Source organism: Meriones unguiculatus, chromosome X (assembly GCF_030254825.1).
Source record: "Meriones unguiculatus strain TT.TT164.6M chromosome X, Bangor_MerUng_6.1, whole genome shotgun sequence".
In the NCBI taxonomy this organism is placed as follows: Eukaryota; Metazoa; Chordata; class Mammalia; order Rodentia; family Muridae; genus Meriones; species Meriones unguiculatus.
The window spans coordinates 125,087,982-125,108,968 of NC_083369.1; the positions used below are offsets into that span (position 1 = coordinate 125,087,982).

General features: G+C 39.3%; 1 pseudogene; it reads right to left on the reverse strand.

Annotated features, from left to right (window-relative positions):
- The window catches only part of LOC110542078 (brain mitochondrial carrier protein 1-like), a 31,531-nt pseudogene extending 14,167 nt beyond the window's left edge, over positions 1-17,364 (reverse strand).
- Positions 17,365-20,987: the final 3,623 nt, after the last annotated feature.

Sequence of the window (20,987 nt, forward strand, 5' to 3'; positions counted from 1 at the left end):
ACAGCAAAACCCAGACAAAAACAGTACAAATAAAAATCATAGACAGGAGCTGGATAGATGGCTCAGAGGTTAAGAGAACTGGCTACTCTTCCAGAGGTCCAGAGTTCAATTCCCAGCACACACATGATAGCTCACAAGTATCTATAATGGAATCTGATGCCCTCTTCTGGCATGCATGTGTGCATGTATCTCAGCATCCACTCATACATTAAAAAATACACTAATAAGCCAGGCATGGTAGTACACACACCTTTAATCCCAACATTCAGGGAGGCAGAAGAAGGCAGAACTTTGTGAGTTTGAGGCCAGCCTGGTCTACAAAGTGAGTCCAGGACAGCCAAGGTTAACCAGAGAAATCCTGTGTCTCAAAAAAAAATTACACAAAAATAATTTTTAAAAAAGAAACATTAAAAATGCAAACTTATGAGAAACCTTTGGGCAGAGTGCAGGGAATCTTAGGAAAGAAGTGGGAAACAGTAAGATCTAGAGAGGACAGGAACTCTACAAGGAGAGCAACAGAACAAAAAAATCTGAGCACAATGGTCTTTCCTGAGATTGATACTCCAACCAAGGACTATGCATGGAGATAAACTAAGACCCCTGCACAGATGTAGCCCATGGCAGTTCAGTATCCAAGTGGGTTCCATTGTAATAGGAACAGGGACTGTCTCTGACATGAACTGATTGGCCTGCTCTTTAATTACCTCCCCCTGAGGGGAAAGCAGCATTACCAAGCCACAGAAGAGGACAAGGAACCCACTCCTGATGAGAACTAATTGACTAGGATCAGAAGGAAGGAAAAGAAGACCTCCCCTATCAGTGGACTTGGGGAGGGGCATGCATGCAGAGGGTGCAGGAAGGGAGGGATTGGGACGGGAGGAGGGAGAGAACCACAGGAGGGATACAGAGTGAATAAAGTGTAATTAATAAAGAAAAAAATGCAGATCGATATCACTCATGAATTTAGATGCAAAAATCCATTAGAAAAGGTGAAAAAATTGAATGTAACAATATAAAAAAGTTAGACACCTTATAAGATTTTTTAAAAATCAACCTTTATTTCCTCACAATTGTAAATACATCTTTAACCCAATCAAAAAGGAAGCAATATTGCCAAGATCTCAACCTACTTAAATTCTGTTCATAAAGTGCAGATGTTCTCACTCATGCCTCCTTTGCGATTCCTCCAAATTGCAGAAGTATACTTTATGGGATAGAAACAGAAATAAAGCAACAGCTCAAATGGTTAGGATTGCAGAAGGAAAAAAAATCAAATGACTAAATATGCATATTTCTGACTCTATTACTGGTATTGGGAAAAACAAATCTTAAGGTTATCTGATATTAATAAAAGAGAAAGAGCAAGGTAAAAGGGATGGTCCATGAATGACTTACTTCTGCATGAAGATTTGTTTTTGGTGTTTTTTTTTTTTTTTCTCCAAGAAAACTATATTTTAAATAAGCCCAAACAGTTACCAGCAAAATTGATGTGAATCCTCTCAGCAATGCTGGGAGCCTAGACTTAAAATGGGGAATGAAATCAGAAGCAGGTGAATTACAAACTGGCCAATATATCATGAACGGATGGGTAACAAAAGGTGATGAGAAAAGATGACTCTCTCTTTCTCTTATTTTTCATTACTATTTAAGCTGCCAGAATAATGTTTCCTTCACAAAGGAAATCTTAAAGAAAGGTAGTGTTTGCCAAATGAAAATTCTCACAAGAATGTACAAAGCTAATCGGTGGTGCTGCTTTTACACCAGCCATCAATTAGTGTCAGGAAGCAGGAGGAAAAAAAGCTTCCATTTTCGCATTTATTATATACAGCTGGATGAACACAAAATCCAAAGCTCAAAGTTTACAAACACATGAAATATACAAAAGCCCGTGGATACAGAATTACAAGATGAAGTGGTAAATGTGAATGGTGTAATTGTCCTGCAGATGAAATCTGTGCTCTCTTTAAAAAAGCATCCTTCTCATGATATAAAGAAAGAAGCCAGTCTTATCCTGACTACAGAGCCAAGACCTCTTCGTCTTTATAGATTCAGAACAAAGCATGAAACATCCCTCTATATTTTATTTTTAGGACATTCATACTCTGGCCTTGGACTTGCAGCTGTGTTTTCATAAGAGCCACAGGGAAAGTGCTCATGAAGGAACACACTCCTAAGTATTAGCAAAGAACACAGTTATGTTTTGGCTAAGTTTAAGGCAATGACAATACTGGAAATATAAGGCAGAGGCATTTTCATAACAAATGGATGTCTACTACACTATCACTGCCAGAGGACAAAGGATATACGTGAAGTGAAATGCACTAGCCTTTCTAAAAAGCACAACTTGCCACAGTATATCTGACACTGTGACATAGAAAATGCTTGAAGATAGTCACTAATCTGCTAGGAATGCAAAGGAATATAAATGTTTCTTTCACTTGGTCTCTAACATACCAATGCTAATGGCATTCATTACTCTTTTCCTCTCATCCTCTCCACCTCAAGTCTCTTTATGTCTCTCTCGTATAATCTCCCCATATTATCACAAGCATAGGAAAACGTGGAATTGCTGCTTTAGATGATCTAATATGCCATTATAACAGTATGAGAGTGTGAGTGTGCCTGTCTGTGTGTGTCACCACAGTGCCTTGAATAGTTCAGGACTAACACCAGCAAAGTACTTGGACCTTTCTTTTTTTAAACTGCTTTACTTATTTGTGTACATGTATGTGTATAGGCACATTTGCCACAGCTCATGTGTGGAGGTCAGAGGACAACCTACAGGAGTCAGCTCTGTCCTTCAAACACATGGGTCCCCTGGATCAAACTCAGATCTATCAAGCATGGCAGCATGCATCTTTACCTGTTCAGCCATCTTGTCATCCTTAGGAGGATTCTAAAATAAACTCCTTTTTCTATGTGAGCACATAAAAGTGGTTGCTGCATTAACTGAATGGATTATAAAAAAGATTTAAAGATCTAAAACTAATAAGTTCTTTACGTATATAGTTTTGTGACTTGGATATTGTAGGACCAAAGCATATAATAAAAATGCCGAACACTGCTGGATTCTAGAAAACAAGAAATCATTTAAGAAAAAGAATCTGGAAAATGAAAAGTCACAATCTAAAAATATTTCAAAATTAAAATCAAAGTAGAGATGACTCTTGTTTGATCTTGTTTGCTTCTAAACTGGAAGACAGGTTTTCAAACCAAAAAGAAAAAATAAAACAAGCTTGTATATGAATAAAATTATAATCTTAGCATAAATTAAAGACAATTAATACAGGAATATACAGAAACCACTATCATATACAAGTCCTTTGTGATCATGCATAAAAATTAACAAATTGGATTCGGCAAGATGGCAGTGCAGGGACCACTCTAGTTCTGACCGGCAGCACAGCAGGATTGGCACAGTGACCAGCAGTCAGAACTTGCAGCGTTAAAACACAAGTGATTGTGTTTCCCAGGTGAGAGGATAACCCACTGTGGGGGATTCAATCAGCTTTTAACTCACCCAGCTAATCTGTGGAAGAGATCCCGGTTCCACCAGGTGCTTGATCACTAGCCCAGAGCCACACCCCAGGGTGCTCTGATCACTGTCCCAGACTGAACTGTGCGCACCACAACATCAGAGACTGTGAATTCCAGTCGAGAGATAACCCCACGGTGCAAGAAATGATTGGGACCGACCTTAGGTCACCCAGACATCCCCTGGAAAAGACTTGGGGTTCTACAGGTACCCAGGAGCCAGCCCGGAGCCAGAGCCAGGGACCCAAGCGCCTGCAGAAAGTCCTGCCTACACCTGACTTTCTGCCCCAGATAGAACTGTGGGCCTCAGGGCACTAGAGACTGAGTTTCTCTGTCGGGTGCAAACCCACAGGGAGGGGAATGGCTGGTCTGATCTCAGCACTCAGCCAATACCACCACCCCGAAAAGGTCTTGGAAAAAATTACTCAGTTTCAGCAGACTCTCAGGCACCCAATCCCCAGAAACACAGAAAGGCAGAGCCATGTAAGTCTGTGCCTGTGGGTTCTACTCACAATCACAGACAGAAAGGCTGTCCAGAAAGCAAAGACTGGGTCAGGAGGAAACCATACAGCGGGGGTGGGGTGGTGGTGGGGGGTGTTGGGTTAATCAGGCCCAACTCTCAGGATACCCAGCTCCAAAAGACTTTCTGGATTCAGGCAGACTCTAGGCTCTAGCCTTTTACTGCAGGCATGAGCTCTGTGCTCACCCGACATTATTGAGTACCGCTAGGGTACTGGGGCACACAGCTGTATCCTCAGACCTACAAAAGCCAGAGAGCCATTACAGCAGCCCTCAGATAATGCTCCAAGGATCAACCATTTATCCCTAGCTAAACTGACAAAACTGTGGGAATCCCTGGTTCTTCAAGAGGGCTGCACCCAACAATTATACCTTAAGAGCAAACAGCTGCTGCTCACTAAATGCAGAGAAAAAACCCAGCAGCAGGGTAGCCATCACCAGGACCTCTCCTGATGAGAGCAGAGCCTTCCTGAAAACCACAGTTACCACACATTTCCATACACCTGAAGTGAACTGTGACAATTCCTGAGAAGCACCACCATTCAGTTGATCATACCTACAAAGCAGAGGAGAAATTCAGAATCCTACCAAGTGGATTTTCCCCACCCCAGGACCCAGCAGTCACCAGAAATTAACAGACAACACCTGTGACAGAGAGATGGGTAGAGGCCAGCAAAAAGGCACAACCAACAAAAGGCAAAGCAATATGGCATCCCCAGAACCCAGCTATCCAGGGACAAGTAGCCCTGGACACCCTAACATAAGTGAAATTCAAGAAGATGACCTTACATCTATGCTTATGAAGAGGTTAATGGAGGAAGCAAATAAAATGCATAAAGACCTATAGGAAGATAAACTCAAACAAATTATGATCATCCATAAAGAAATACAGGAAGATGCAGCGAAACAGCTTGTGGCGTTCAGAGAGGAAATGATTAAATCACTGAAGGAAATAAAAGAAACAGAGGAATGTTCAAACAGCTGAAGGAATTGAAAGAAAAACAGGAAAATAGTCAGACAGGTGAAGGAAATCAACAAAACAGCTCAAGATCTGAAGATAGAATTGGAAGAATTAAAGAAAACACAAATGGAGGAAATCATGGAGAAGGAGAACCTAGGAAAGAAAACAGGAACTACAGAGGTAAGCATAACCAACAGATTACAAGAGATGGAAGAAAGAATCTCAGGTGTAGAAGATACAGTGGAGGAAATTGATGTATCCGTCTAAGAAAATAATAAATCTAAAAAATTCCATCCAAGAAATCCAAGACAACATAAAAAGACAAAACCTAAGAATAATAGGAATAGAGGAAAAAGAAGATTCCCTCCTCCAAGGCCCAGAAAATATTTTCAACAAAATCATTGAAGAAAATTTCCCCAACTTAAAGGGGAGGCCTATAAGAATACAAGAGGCCTACAGAACACCTAATAAACACCTAATAAATTAGACCAGAAAAAGAAAAGCCTCCTGTAACATAATAATCATAACAGTAAGTACAGAGAACAAAGAAAAAAAGTACTAAAAGCTGCAAGGGAAAAAGGCCAAGTAACATATAATGGCAAACCCATCAGAATCACACCTGACTTCGCAACAGAAACTATGAAAGCCAGAAGAGCCTGGACATCATGCAGACCCTAAGAGAACACAGATGTCAGCCTAGGCTACTGTATACAGCAAAACTCTCAGTCCTCATAGACGGAGAAAACAAGATATTCAACGACAAAAACAAATTTCAACAATACCTACAAACAAATCCAGAAGATACTAGAAGGAAAAATACAACCCAAGAAAACTAACTACTTTCAAGAAAACACAGGAAATAAATAACCTCACTACAGCAAAACCAAAAGTAGCCAAACACACAAACACACTACCATAGCCAACATTGAAATCAAAGGATCTAACAGCCACTGGTCATTAATCTCTCTCAACATCAATGGACTCAATTCTCCAATAAAAAGACACAGACTAACAGAATGGATGCATAAACAAGACCCAGCAATCTGTTGCATACAAGAAACACACCTAAGGCACAAAAATAGACATTACCTGAGGGTAAAGGGCTGGAAGACGGTTTTCCAAGCAAATGGACCCAAGAAGCAAGCAGGAGTAGCCATTCCAATAGCTAATAAAGTAGATTTTCAACCAAAATTAATCAAAAGAGATAGAGAAGGACACTTCATACTCATCAAGGGAAAAATCCACCAGGAAGATATCACAATCCTGAACATCTATGCCCCAAATGCAAGGGCACCCACATTTGTAAAAGAAACTTTAATAAAATTTAAACCACACATAGACCCCCACACATTAATAGTGGGAGACTTCAACACCCCACTCTCAACAATGGACTGGTCAACAACACAGAAATTAAACAAAGAAAAAATAACTCTGATATAGGTCATGAATCAAATGGACATCTGCAGAACCTTTCACCCAAACATAAAAGAATTTACCTTCTTCTCAGAACCTCATGGAACCTTCTGCAAAATAGACCATATAGTTGGTCCCAAACCAAGACTCAACAGATACAAGAAGACTGAAATAATCCCTTGTATCCTATCTGATCACCATGGACTAAAGCTGAACCTCAATGACAAAAATATCAAAAGGCCTACACACACATGGAAACTGAACTTGTTAATAAATGACAGCTGGGTCAGAGGAGAGATAAAGAAAGAAATTAAATACTTCCTAGAATTCAATGAAAATGAAGGCACAACATACCCAAACTTGAAAACAAACAATGAAAAAACAAATGAAAAACAATGAAAAAATGAAAAAAAAAAACAATGAAAGCAGTGCTAAGAGGAAAGTTCATAACACTAAGTACCTTCAAGAAAATTCAAAACATCTCATTCAAGCAACTTAATGGCTCACTTAAAAGCCCTAGAAAAGAAAGCAAACACACCAAAGAGGAGTAGATGGCTGGAAATAATGAAACTCAGGCCTGAAATCAATAAATTAGAAAGAAATAAAATAATTCAAAGGATCAATGAAACTAGAAAGCTGGTTCTTTGAGAAAATCAACAAGATAGGCAAACCCTTAGCCAAACTAACTAAAAGGCAGATAGAAACTATCCAAATCAACAAAATCAGAAACGAAAAGGGGGACATAACCACAGACACTGAAGAAATCCAAACAATAGTAAGGTCTTACTTCCAAAGTCTATATGCCACAAAATTTGAAAATCTAAATGAAATGGACAATTTTCTTGACCGATTCTACATGCCAAAGATAAATCAAGAGCAGGTAAACCAATTAAATAGTCCTATATCCCCTAAGGAAATAGAAGCTGTCATCAAAAGTCTACCATGCCAAAAAAGCCCAGGGCCAGATGGTTTCAGCACAGAGTTCTACCAGACTTTCAAAGAAGAGCAAACACCAATACTCTTCAAACTATTCCACAAAATGGAAACAGAAGGAACATTACCAAACTCATTCTATGAAGCCACAGGCATCTTGGTACCTAAACCTCACAGAGACCCAACAAAGAAAGAGAATTTCAGGCCAATCGACCTCATGATCATTGATGCAAAAATACTCAACAAAATAATTGCAAACCGAATCCAAGAACACATCAAAGGTATCATTCACTACAACCAAGTAGACTTCATCCCAGGCATACAGGGTGGTTCAATATATGGAAATCCATCAATGTGATCCACCACATAAACAAACTAAAGGAGAAAAAAACACATAATCATCTCCTTAGATGCTGAAAAGGCATTCAACAAAATCCAACATCCATTCATGTTTAAAGTCTTGGAGAGATCAGGGATGCATGGCACATACCTGAACATAGGAAAGGCAATATACAGCAAGCCTATAACCAATATCAAACTCAATGGAGAGAAACTTAAATCAGTCCCAACATTGTTCTTGAAGTCCTTCCTAGAGCAATAAGATAACTGAAGGAGATCAAGGGGATACAAATTAGAAAGGAAGAAATCAAAGTATCACTATTTGCAGATGATATGATAGTATATTTGAGTGACCCCAAAAATTCTACCAGGGAACTTCTACAGCTGATTAACACCTTCAGCAAAGTGGCTGGATACAAAATTAACTAAAAAAAATCAGTAGCCCTCCTGTATACAAAAGACAAAAGGGCTGAGAAAGAAATTAGGAAAACATCACCCTTCATAATACCCACAAAGGACATAAAGTACCTTGGTATGAACCTAACCAAGCAAGTCAAAGACTTGTATGAAAAAAATTTCCAGTCTCTGAAGAATTAGAAGAAGATATCAGAAGATGGAAAGATCTCCCACGTTCATGGCTTGGCAGGATTAATATAGTGAAAATGGCCATCTTACCAAAAGCAATCTACAGATTCAGTGCAATTCCCATCAAATTACCAACACAATTCTTTACAGACCTTGAAAGAAAAATTCTCACCTTCATATGGAACAACAAGAAACCCAGAATTGCTAAAACAATTCTCTACAGTAAAAGATCTTCAGGAGGTATCTCCATCCCTGATCTCAAGCTGTACTATAGAGTAACAATATTAAAAACTACATGGTACTGGCATAGAAACAGACTGGTGGATCAATGGAATCGAATAGAAGACCCTGACATAAATCTACAAATTTTTGACAAAGATGCCAAATCCATTCAATGGAAAAAAGACAGCATCTTCAACAAATGGTGCTGGTCTAACTGGATGTCTACATGTAGAAAAATGCAAATAGATACTTACCACCCTGCACAAAATTAAAGTCCAAGTAGTTCAAAGATCTCAACATAAAACCAGACATACTAAACCACGTAAAAGAAAAAGTGAGGAAGAGCCTTGAACTCATTGGCACCGGAGACAACTTCCTGAACAGAACACCAACATCACAGGCTCTAAGAGCAACAATCAATAAATGGGACCTCATGAAACTGAAAAGCTTCTGTAAAGGAAAGGACACTTTCCTCAGAACAAAACAGACAGCCTACAGATTGGGAAAGGATCTTCACCAACCCTATATTTGACAGAGGGCTAATATCCAGTATATATAAAGAAGTAAAGAATTAAACAGCAAAAAATCAAGTAATCCAATTAAAAAATGGGGTACGGAGCTAAACAGAGAATTCTCTGCAGAGGAATATAGAATGGCAGAGAAACACTTAAAGAATTGCTCAACCTCATTAGCCATCAGGGAAATACAAATCAAAACAACCCTAAGATTTCATCTTACACCCTTCCGAATGGCTAAGATCAAAAACTCAAGAGACAACACATGTTGGAAAGGTTGTGGAGAAAGGGGAACCCTCCTCCACTGCTGGTGGGAATGTAAACTTGTACAACCACTCTGAAAAGCAATCTGGTGCTTTCTCAGACAACTAGGAAGAGCGCTTCCTCAAGATCCAGCTATACCACTCCTAGGCATATACCTTAAAGAGTCTCAAGTACACATAAGGACATTTGCTCAACCATGTTTGTAACAGTCTTATTTGTAATAGCCAGAAGCTAGAAACAGCCCTGATGCCCCTCAGTGGAGGAATGGACGCACAAATTGTGGTATATCTACACAATGGAATATTACTCAGCAATAAAAAACAAGGAAATCATGAAATTTGCAGGTACATGATGGGATCTGGAAAAGATTATCCTGGGTGAGCTATCTAAGAAGCAGAAAGATGCACACAGTATATACTCACTCATATAGACATATAATATAGGATAAACCTACTAAAATCTGTACACCTAAAGAAACTAATCAAGAGGGAGGACTCTTGCTAAAATGCTCAATTCCTATCCAGAAAGGCAAAGAGGATGGACATCAGAAGAAGGAGAAAAGAGGTAACAAGTCAGGAGCCTGACACAGAGGACCTCTGAAAGCTTCTGCCCTGAAGACTATCAATGCAGATGCTGAGACTTATGGGCAACCTTTGGGCAGAGTGCAGAGAATCTCAGGAAAGAAGTGGGAAACAGTAAGATTTAGAGAGGACAGGAACTCCACAAGGAGAGCAACAGAACAAAAAAACAAAACAAAACAAAACAAACAAACAAAACAAAAAACAAAAAACAAAAAGAAACTGAGCACAGGGGTCTTTCCTGAGACTGATACTCCAACCAAGGATAAGCATGGAGATAACCTAAGATCCCTGCACAGATGTAGCCCATGGCAGTTCAGTATCCAAGTGGTTTCCATTGTAATAGGAACAGGGACTGTCTCTGACATGAACTGATTGGCCTGCTCTTTAATTACTTCCCCTGAGGGGGAAGCAGCATTACCAGGCCACAGAAGAAGGCAATGCAGCCACTCCTGATGAGATCTAATTGACTAGGATGAGAAGGAAGTAAAAGAAGACCCCCCCATCAGTGGACTTGGGGAGGGGCATTCATGCAGAGGGTGGAGGAAGGGAGGGATTGGGACAGGAGGGAGGGAACCACAGTGGAGATACAAAGTGAATAAAATGTAATTAATAAAGAATAAAATTAACAAATCACTAAGCTATGAGAAAAAGTTTAAATATGACTTTTTAGCCTCACTCTCTATATCATTACCAGTACCTTCTCAGGAAATATCTATGCAACAATAATTTTTAAAACAAAGAATAGAATACTTTTTTCCTCTGCTTTTCTCCAGAAATAACTGGTACCATACATAACCATTTGCGGCATAAAACTTTGTTTTGTCCTTTTTTATTCTGATGCTTACTTGGCAACAATAGAGGCAAGGCTGCCATACACAAAAGTTTTCCAGACATCTCACGGCTTTAAGTAGAAATTTTCTGATGCTAAAAAAAAAAAAAAAATACAAATCAGAACAGGTCACAAGAACGAAGAGAACATTTATTAACACTTGAGTATATGATTTCAATCAACAAAACTGGTAAATAAAAAAAAGGGGGGGGGAGGATAGAAACCACTAAGTGGAATGAGAAAAAATGGCCAGTCCTATGTGCTGGATGATCATGAGTTTGTTCTTTAATGTCATTCTGGAGGGTGGGTCTACAATCACTCCAAAAATCAACATATGCTCTTCATTCTAATTTTACACTCTTTCCCACCCAAAGACACTTCAGCCCATCCAGTATACCCATCTTTGACATTCAACTAGACAATCATGTGTCAAAGAAACTGTAACTCAAGTTACCTAGGCCAAGGCATCTTATAGAAGCAGTTCATGGTATTCAGTTAGCTTGATTCAGGCAGGAAGCACAAGGTCCCAACATTACCTCCTAATGTCCTCAGTCTTCTCAGCTCTCCACTGGAATTTATCATATCAATTCTAGGAAATAAGCTGGCTCTATACCAAACCAGCTACACTGAGACCCAGAGCAAGCTAAGCAGCAATTCACCTTATGTCTGTTCCTGGAGAAATGACAGCAATGTGGCTATATCACACTTCTGACATTAAACATCACCCATCCAGTGATCTCTTCTTCCCTACCCCTCAACCTTAAAAACATAGCCAAGTACTATTATTCTATGTTCTAATTCTTTAATTATGTATTTCTGCTCCTACCCCCTTTTTAATTCTTCCCCATCAAATCTGTCTTAGATCTGTTATCTTAAATATCCTCAGTTTTGCAGGGCAGTGGTGGTGCATACCTTTAATCCCAACAATCAGAAGGCAGATCTCCTAGTCTGAGGTTAGCCTGGTTCATAGATGTCTGTTTCAGGGCCAGGGGTTACTTCAGTTTTATTCTTTTTCTGCTACTTTCCTCTCCTTTACTTTTGGATTTGTTTTTTCACAACTCTAGCATCTAGGCATATATCTGTCAAACTGTAACTTGTACCAGAGTCATCTAAATGGTATATTAAAAACATGGATGGCTGATCCTCTCCAAGAGTTTCTGATTGACCTGAGAATCTGTACATTCTCAAAGAATACCGATGCCTCTCCCCTTAAAAACTAGTATTGCAGGCATCACCTACTAAATCCTGTTCCACTTTGAAATACTACTTTTTATTAACAGACTCTCATATTTTCTTGAAATATTTCTTTTTCAGGGATTCAGAGTATGTATACTTCCCGAGTTCAAAAGGGTTTAGAGTCAAAAAGGAACACTCTGAAATCACATCCTCTAAAGTCAATTCAGATCTTGACTCGCACTTACTAGTTGTGGCTCTGGGAAAGTTATTCAATCTTTTCTGCCTCCATTTTCTGAAAATGATAAAATAAAAATTCATGTCATAGGATTGTTGTGTTATATATAAATCATACATATTTAACACCTACCAAAATCTGGGAAACATGGCTCAGTAAGTTAGTTAATTATCATTACTACATGGCTGATTTTATACCTTAGTAGATAGTATTTGCTGTCCATGTTCCCCTTGCCAGTTTGGGTTAGTACCTAGGAGCCAGTCTGCTCTTAAACAGGGTTTTGATTTATTTTCACAAAACTAATTGTCTGAAACAAAGCAAAGAGCAATTTTCCAGAGAGGCTAGAAAGAATGCAGATAAATGTCTTAGTTACACACTACAAAAATAATTGTGGAAACTCCCTTCTAAATACAGTACATATTGCATACATGAGAGATAACCCTATAGAAAGTAAGTTCATTAAAACTCTAAAAAGCAAAGTAGAAATTGATAGAACAAATAGGACTATGACATACCTCCCGAGTTTATAAGAAAAATAAATTTTAAACCAGACATAAAGGCACATGCCCGTAATTACAGCACATGGGAAACAAACAAGAATCAGTAATTCAAAGTCACCCTTTGCTACATAGGAAATCTGAGACCAGCCTGGTCTACATAAGATCCTGTTCTCCAAAAGAATGCACAAAAAGAAAAAAATGGAAAAAAAATTACTCTCTGGTGTCAAATTACGATTCAGGTGATATTTCAGATGTCTGCTGTGCTTCTGCTTCAAACTTTCCCTTTACAACTTCATGCATACTTTCTCAGTACAGAAGAGAAAATAAAACTCAAAAACAAACCTCTACCAACTTCAGTTGGTACCCAATGTTTTAAAAACATTTAGTATTTTGTCATTATTTTTATTTCATGTGTATGAGTGTCGGCATGTATGTCTCTGCACCACATGTATGCCTGGTGACCGCAGAAGCCAGAAGAGTGTGTTTAATCCCCTGGAACTGGTTACAGAAGATTGTGAGCTGCTATGTGGGTACTGGGACTTGAACCAGGATAAGAGCAGCTAATACTCTTTTTGTTTGTTTGTTCCAAGACAGGGTTTTCTCTGTGTAGCCTTCGCTGTCCTGGACTTGCTTTGTGCACCAGGCTAGCCCCAAACTCAGAAATGCACCTGCCTCTGTCTCCCTGAGTGCTGGGATGATAGGCATGTTCCACCTCACCGGCTGCAGCTAATACTCTTAACAGCAGACCGTCTCTCTAGCCCCTTACTCAATCTTGTAATAAGGAAAATGTGTTTAGAGTGCAGAAGCAATAATGACTTACTGAAAGTTGGAGATAAAGTCACACTAGGAAGCAGAAATATTAGCCATTGGATCTTAGGTCAGGTAGTCCAGGGGTTCCCCCATGAAATGTTCACAATTCAGAGTTGATAGAAAAAAAAATCTAGGGCCACCTTTTATTTTTTTTTTTTTCAGCTAAAAGTATGTCATTTAAACAGCCATTAAGTCATTATCTCTGGAGCACTGACAAATCACCTTTCTTATATAAAATGATTAACTGTAGTTGCTATTTGATAATATTTAGTGTCTTTATTTGGTAAAATAAGCATGATGATCTTTATCTCTAATTTTTCCACTATACTTTCATTTAAATTTCACTAACCCATAAAATTGTACAAGCCTATAAGATGACTGACCAAGACCACACTGTCTCTTATATGACCCTCCCTGGTCACATCAGATGGTCAAATCTTTCACTCCAATGTTAGAAATGAAAGTCATAAAAGAAATTCTGTATTTCACCTTTGATTAGAATTTATACTGCCTTTCTTCACACTAGAACAATTTGGAGGCAGACTGAACAAATGTATCCCCCACTCCCAAAGAAGCCCTTCAACTGTTTAGTCAGTTTTCATGTCTCTACATTTTCTCTTTCTCATGCTAAATAGTCTCAATAATTTTCTTCATTCTATGTTTTAATTCAGTTACTGTAGCTGAAAACTGCTGTTTCTTTTGAGAGGCATATCACCCAACTGAAACATTAAAATTCCAGCAAATACCAGCTTTTACATAAGGCTGTATCTATGTATCCAAGTTATAACCCCCTGCATTTTTTTTTTTTGAGAAATCACTTTTCAACATCTTAAAATCAGGCATAAAATAATGACTAGGGTGAGTTTATTTTCTTGTTGTCCTTGTCCTGCCTCTTCACCTCTTAAATAGCTAAAATTCCCCCCCCAAAAAAAATACCATACTTCACAAACCTTTTTTTTTTTTTTCTTTCTTTTTCTTCGAGACAGATTTTCTCTGTGTAGCCTTGGCAGTCTTGGATTCACTTTGTGGACCAGGCTGGCCTCCAACTCACAGTGATCTGCCTGAGTCTGCCTTCCTGAATGCTGGGATTAAAGGCATGTGTCATGACACCCAGCCACAAGACTTTTCATAACCTCATAGCAGCTAGTATAGAATAATTACAAACATATCAAATAGCTGCCTTATGTATGCAACCTGTATATTACCTGTAATTACAAAAGAAGCCAAAAAAGCCATTTGCTGAACTTGGATAATACTATGTACCTTATACAATACTCTCCCGATGTCCAGACTCTTTACATATAAACTCTCGCCTCTTGTTTTTGTTGCAGAGAATTGCTTTGTAAAGCATACAAACTTCTCATAAAGTTGTTTTGACTTGTGGAGGCTAACCTCAGTTTTGGATGAAAGAACAGAAGTCATATCTAATTAGCAATATAAATACAGTACTCTAAATGTTTTTATTATATAAGGAAGCAAGTGAAATCTGCCTTCATTATTTGCACCTTTATTCATAAGATGGATTCTGATCATGGAAATCTTGATAGCATAACAATATCCTAATAGCCCCCACACTTACTTCAAAATCTGATCAGGAAATTCTGGCCGACCTTCTTGGTTTCTCTTCTAAGAAAGACTAGGTATTAGAGATTCTCATGTTCAGAGGATAGCAATAGGGAACCTAAAATTATGTGTTAAAGACATATTAAATTGTAAAAGGAACTTTTATTCCCCTGTTTTAGTTGTTGTCTAGAAGGCTTACTGCCTCCATCTTCTAACCTAAGCCTCTAGGTTAGGAGTAGCTTCTAGCCTCCATGCAATCTAATGTACAGAATGTTTTCCACCTCTGAGACTTACTGCTTAATAAGCTCACCCTTTCTCGTTCTTTCTGAACTCTTGACTGGCTGGTTCAACTCAGCTTTTCTGGCTTAAACCCATTTGCCAGCTGACTTATTCAATCTGGCTTTTCTCTCAGCCTCTGAATTGCTTTTTTTGACCTTAAACTAACTCAAGCAACTTTTCTAATCTCCTGGCTCCTTCTCATTCTATGGCTTGTTCTGTCTTCACCTGGTAGCTTTGGTTGAGTCACTGAGTTGAGAGGCAGTGCATTGCAGTTGAGTTCGTGGCAGTTCAGCTTGTGGAATTCGGACGCAGTTTTACCAGGAGAGTTTTACAGACAGAGGTTGAAGATGGAACAAGCCAGAGAATGAGAAGACGATTGAAGATTAGACCAAAACGCTGGAGATAGTTTGAAGCCAAGCAGAGCAATTCTGGGGCCGAGAGAGAAGCCAGATTGAATAAGTCAGCTGGGAGAGGAGTCTGAGCCAGAACAGCTAAGTTAAACCAGTGAGCCGAGAGCTCAGTAAGAACAAGAAAGGGTGAGTTTGTTAAGTAGGGGATCTCAGAGGCTGAAAACATTCTAGACCTAGGTTAAATTATACGGAGGCTAGAAGCTTCAAGGACTAGGCCTACGTTAGCAGATGGAGGCAGTAAGCCTCACAGCCAACAATTACCTCAGGAGAATAAAAGTTCCTTTTACACTAAATACTCAAACCTGCAATATGCTATGAAGATAATCGGTCATGTTTCTAAAAATCACAGCTGAGTGTGGTGGCACATGCCTTTAAACCTAGCACCCTGAGAGGCAAAAGTGGGTGCATCTCTGAGTCTGAGGCCAGCTGATCTATATAGTGAAACTCTGTCTCAAAAAAAAAACAAGCAAAAAATTTCACAGAAATTTATTCTAGCATAGACAGTATTCACCATTCCACCTATCTTTCCTCGACAATCATCTGGTAGATGAAATTAAATATTTTGTTAGAGAAAAATTAACTGTTAAACTGTATAGCAATCTTTAAGAGTAAGAGGAGCATGGAAAAGAAAACAACCAGCATGTGTGTGAATAATTTGTAAAAGCTATTGGAAGTGAGCTAACTTATTTTGACAGAGCAGACTTAGGAGCAGAGAAGGAAGACATCTGGGAGTAGTGAACAGGATTCATAAAGACAAAGGTGCAAGCACAATCGTGTTTCCAAACGGTTTGTCAGTATGGTTTGTACTGAGAAACGAAGGACACAAACGGAATACGCAATACACTTGTTGGCTGAAACAAGGGAAAGGAGAAGGTTATACTGAAAGGCTTGAAACAAGGTGTTAGAGGAAGACTAGTTCTATTAATAGACAAGTGAATTAAGGTAATAGCTTATTTTAATTAGCTACTAGGGACTACAAGCACCATGGATTGCAAACAGAAGAGGTAGGGAAATAGCTTAGGAGGGTGTGAGGTAGGCAAAAAAGGACACTCTTTGGAAATGAGGTTAAACTGTTGAAATGGAGACAAAAGAGGCTTCGTGATATAAATGAAGAACAGAAAAGAGTTGAAGTCTAGTCTAAGCATCTCTAGGGTTTGGGCAAGGAAACACTGCTAGGAAACTAAATGTCTGAGAAACAAAATCCAGTTTGATAATAGCTATGATCTCAATCAAGTAACTGAACTGCATTTTAATAGATGCATTCAGTGATTAACTTCAAGAGTTACAGGGCGATAGAAAGTGATGGGGGGAGTCTTTCAACAGCATCCCTCACACTGATGCAATGGAGGCATTTGCTTACTCCACTTACAATGACTGCCGCCGTTGCAAACTTCACTTTTAGAAAGATTAGGATTATTCCGGGAAAGATACCCATTCACCCTCTGGATAGCAGGATCTTGGCAGTTCCTTGGCTGTCAGAGCGAGTTCATAGAAGTGCGGCGCCCTCTAAGGCGCACGGAGGAAGCAGGGCTCAATCAAAAAAGTAAAGCCGCTGAAGCAGGAAGAATGAAAGACAGGAAAAAAGGACTCAGAGACCAAGAACCGTTAAGCATCTCCAAGGCCAGGAACCAAGCCAGCCTGGCCCCGTGCGGCCTGAGGAGGCGCAACCCCTCTCCCCAACATGGAAGTCCAGGATTCCCTCACCAGCTTAAGCGCATCAGACGCCCTGGAAGCGGAGGCTCGCCCCGGAAGCATTGAGACCAACGGAAGTAATCAAGGTGTTGCCTAGGCAACAGTGGTGTAGCCATCCTAACTCCGCCCCCTTCTAACCTGAAAAGGAAGGCGCGAATGGAAAGAAACAATTAGGTTCAAAATGCCGGCATCCAGAAGGCAGTACAAAAAGTTGGGAGGCAGCCACCTGCCTTTCTGGAGCCTTCGGGAGAGGGGGCTAAGACGTGAGAAGGTGGAAATTTCTGCAGCTAATGTCCTCACCAGAAACGGCAGAGGAGGTGCCTTGTCATCCACCCACCTGGAGCTTATCAGAGACAGCAGAAGCTTCCTTTAGCCTTAAAAATGCGAGATGGTGGGAGGAGCGTCCACGTGGACGTGGTGGAGGTGGGGCAAAGGATTTAAGATAAAAGTGATTAGGATTCTTTTGGTGTTTTTGTTTTTGTTTTGCTTTGCCTTTTTTTTTTTTTTTTTTAAGAGAGAGGGTTTCTCTGTGTATCCTTAGCTCTCCTGGACTCACTTTGTAGACCATGCTGTCCTCGAACTCACAGAATCTGCCTGCTTTTGCCTCCCTGTGTCCTGGGATTGCTGGCGTGAACTACCTTGCCTGGCTTGGAAGGATTTCTTTTAACTGCTTCTGGGGTCCTTTTTCACCTATCATCGTTGCTTGGTTCAGCCTTGATATGAGGGTTTGTGTCTTGTCTTACTGTAACTTGGTATTCCATGTTTGGTTGAATCTGTGGGAGAATGGCGGGGGGGGGGGGGGGGACGGGACGGCGGAAGGAGAGGAGCTAAATGGAGAGGAGCGAGGAAAACTGCCCTGGGATGTTAATATATAAGAGAAGAATAATCTTTTTTTTTTTTAAGTGGGAGAATTTAAGAAATAAATATACGATAAAAATAAGGACTAGGAGGTGAGTTGAATTTAGAGACTGAACATAGGCTCAAAAGGAAAACAAGGAAGAAAATAAGCCTCAACTGCTGACTGTCAGACAGGAGTTGGTGGAAAATTATGCACATGCCCTGTATTTGAAGCCCAAAGACAGAAATTTAGGAACAAGTTGGAAACATAAAGGGAACCATAAAAAGTTAAAGCGAAGGAATCTGAAAATAATGGAAGAGTATACCAGTTAATCTGTACCTCACAATCATCCAGAAAAGCTTAAACACCAGCTTCGAACCTCAGTCCCCAGGGCCACTGGACAAGAAAGCCATAAACTTCTCAGTGAATCCATTAGCTAAATTAAGAGCTACCCCTATTTTTTTTTTTTAACGCATCACGGTTTCCACAATCATAGAGTTTATTGTTTACATAAGTTTAAGTCAGTGACTTCAAGGCACATGGTCCTAAGAGACTATTGAATGAATGAATGTTTTAAATTCATCTATTTCAAAAGAATCTTCCTCATCTCATTCACATCTGTGGGGTTATTTTTTTTTCCACTTAAAATTTTCTTCAGGTAGCACACATGATAATAATAGAGGACATTATGGAGTACTTAACCATTTACCAACTGTGATGCCAAGAGCTTTTTGGTTGGAACTGCTTGAATCACTTATTTTCCCTTCCTAATAACTAATAAAAGTGTGGTCATAAAAGTTATGCAGAGTTCTGTCATAACTGGCAGAATTCAGCTTTCAAGTCAAGACTGACTTGAGAGTCCAAGCTGTCTGTTAATGTCAGAAACTTCATTACTTCATAGATAAGAACCCCCCTGCATTCATTCCAAAATGTCAATTCTATAAGGCTGGAGAGATGTCTCAGCAGTTAAGAGCACTAGCTGCTCTTCTAGATAATAGGGATTCAATTCCAAAAAAACCTCAGTCCCCAAGATTTAATAAACATCTGTAAATCCAGTCTCAAAAGAGCCAATGACCTCCACTGACACCAGGCACTGATATAGTGTACAGAAATATATGTAGACAAAACACTCATACTCGTAAAATATTTGTTTAATTTTAAAAATATTAATTCTCTTTCATCTTAGACATCAACAGAGCAATCCCCTTTTAGACAAATGAGGGCTGGAAGAGTATAGTGGAGAGCCCTTATAACTTGGAAGGTTTGGACTCTCTTTAGTGACATGAATATGTGAAGCTGTGGCCTGGTTTTGTGTTTCACATCCAAATCACTAAAACTTGTAGAATTATGGTCTGTCCCTGGAACAAATCCCTATCTTAGCTTTTCTACAAGACTGTATTTTCCTACTCAGCCATTACTACCAATGCTTAATCTAATTATCAACTAGGAAAAAAAAAATAACGGCCCTTTATTTGCAAATGACTCATTTTAAAAATTCTACATGTGAGTAAAAACTAGCAATTGTTGAAACATTAGAAACATACAGTACACTAACATATTTGAACTTTGGTTGCAGACTTTCAGTTTTAGCATTCTTTAATGCTACAATACACAAAAATCTAATCCTTAACAAAGTTGGGCGTTTTCCTTATAAATTGCCTTCTATTATCTAGTCTCTCCCATAAAGACAAGTTTTTGACTATACACATTGTTTTGAGTTATTTTTTAAGTTATTATCTACTTAAAATATAAGCTTTTCAAGAGGAAATAATCATGGGATATAATCCTAACACAAATTGGAAATTCTTTGTAGACATTTGTTTAGACCCTGCCAAAACATCTCTTGCTGCTTCTAAGAGTCAGTCTCTCCCCTATCTATTTATCCTTCCTTTCAGCTTTGAGTTCTTTCCAAACTAGCACAAAGGAAAAAAGAAATTATTTAAGATTGTGTCACCTTCAAAATTGTGACCAATCTCCTTAGATTCATGGGTATTTCTAAATATTTTTCTTTTAATTAATTAATTAATATTATTTATTGTACTTTATTAATTTTGTAATCTGGCTATAGCCCCCACCTACCCTCCTCCCAGTCCCACCCATCCTCCCTCTTCTCCCCCTATGTCCGTCCTCTAGTCTACTGATAGGGAAGGAAGAGGTCTGACCTCTTCCTGATAGGCTATCTGACCCTAGCCTATCAGGACTCATCAGGGCTGGCTGCATCATCTGGCTTGGCAAGGCTGCACCCCCAAGGGAGAGGTGATCAAATAACCGGCCACTGAGTTCATGTCAGAGACAGCCTGTGATCCCCTTACTAGGATACCCACCTGGAAACTGAGGAGCCTATGGGCTTCATTTACCTCCAGGTGCAGCTACACCACTCATGGGTATATATCGGAAAGATGTTCAACCATACAACAAGGACATTTACTCAGCCATGTTCAAAGCAGCTTTATTCGTAACAGCCAGAATCTGGAAATAACCTAGATGTCCCCCAATGGAGGAATGACTACAGAAATTGTGGTACATTTACACAATAGAATACTATTCAGCAATTAAAAACAAGGAAATTATGAAATTTGCAAGCAAATGGATGGAGCTAGAAAAGATCATCCTGAGGGAGGTAACCCAGAAGCAGAAAGATATTTGGTATATACTCACTTATAAGTGGATATTAGCCACATAACATAGGATAAACATACAAAAATCTATAGTCCTAAAAGCTAAACAACAGTGATGACTCTAGGGAAGATGTTCAGTCCTCATTCAGAAGTATACACGTGGTAGACATT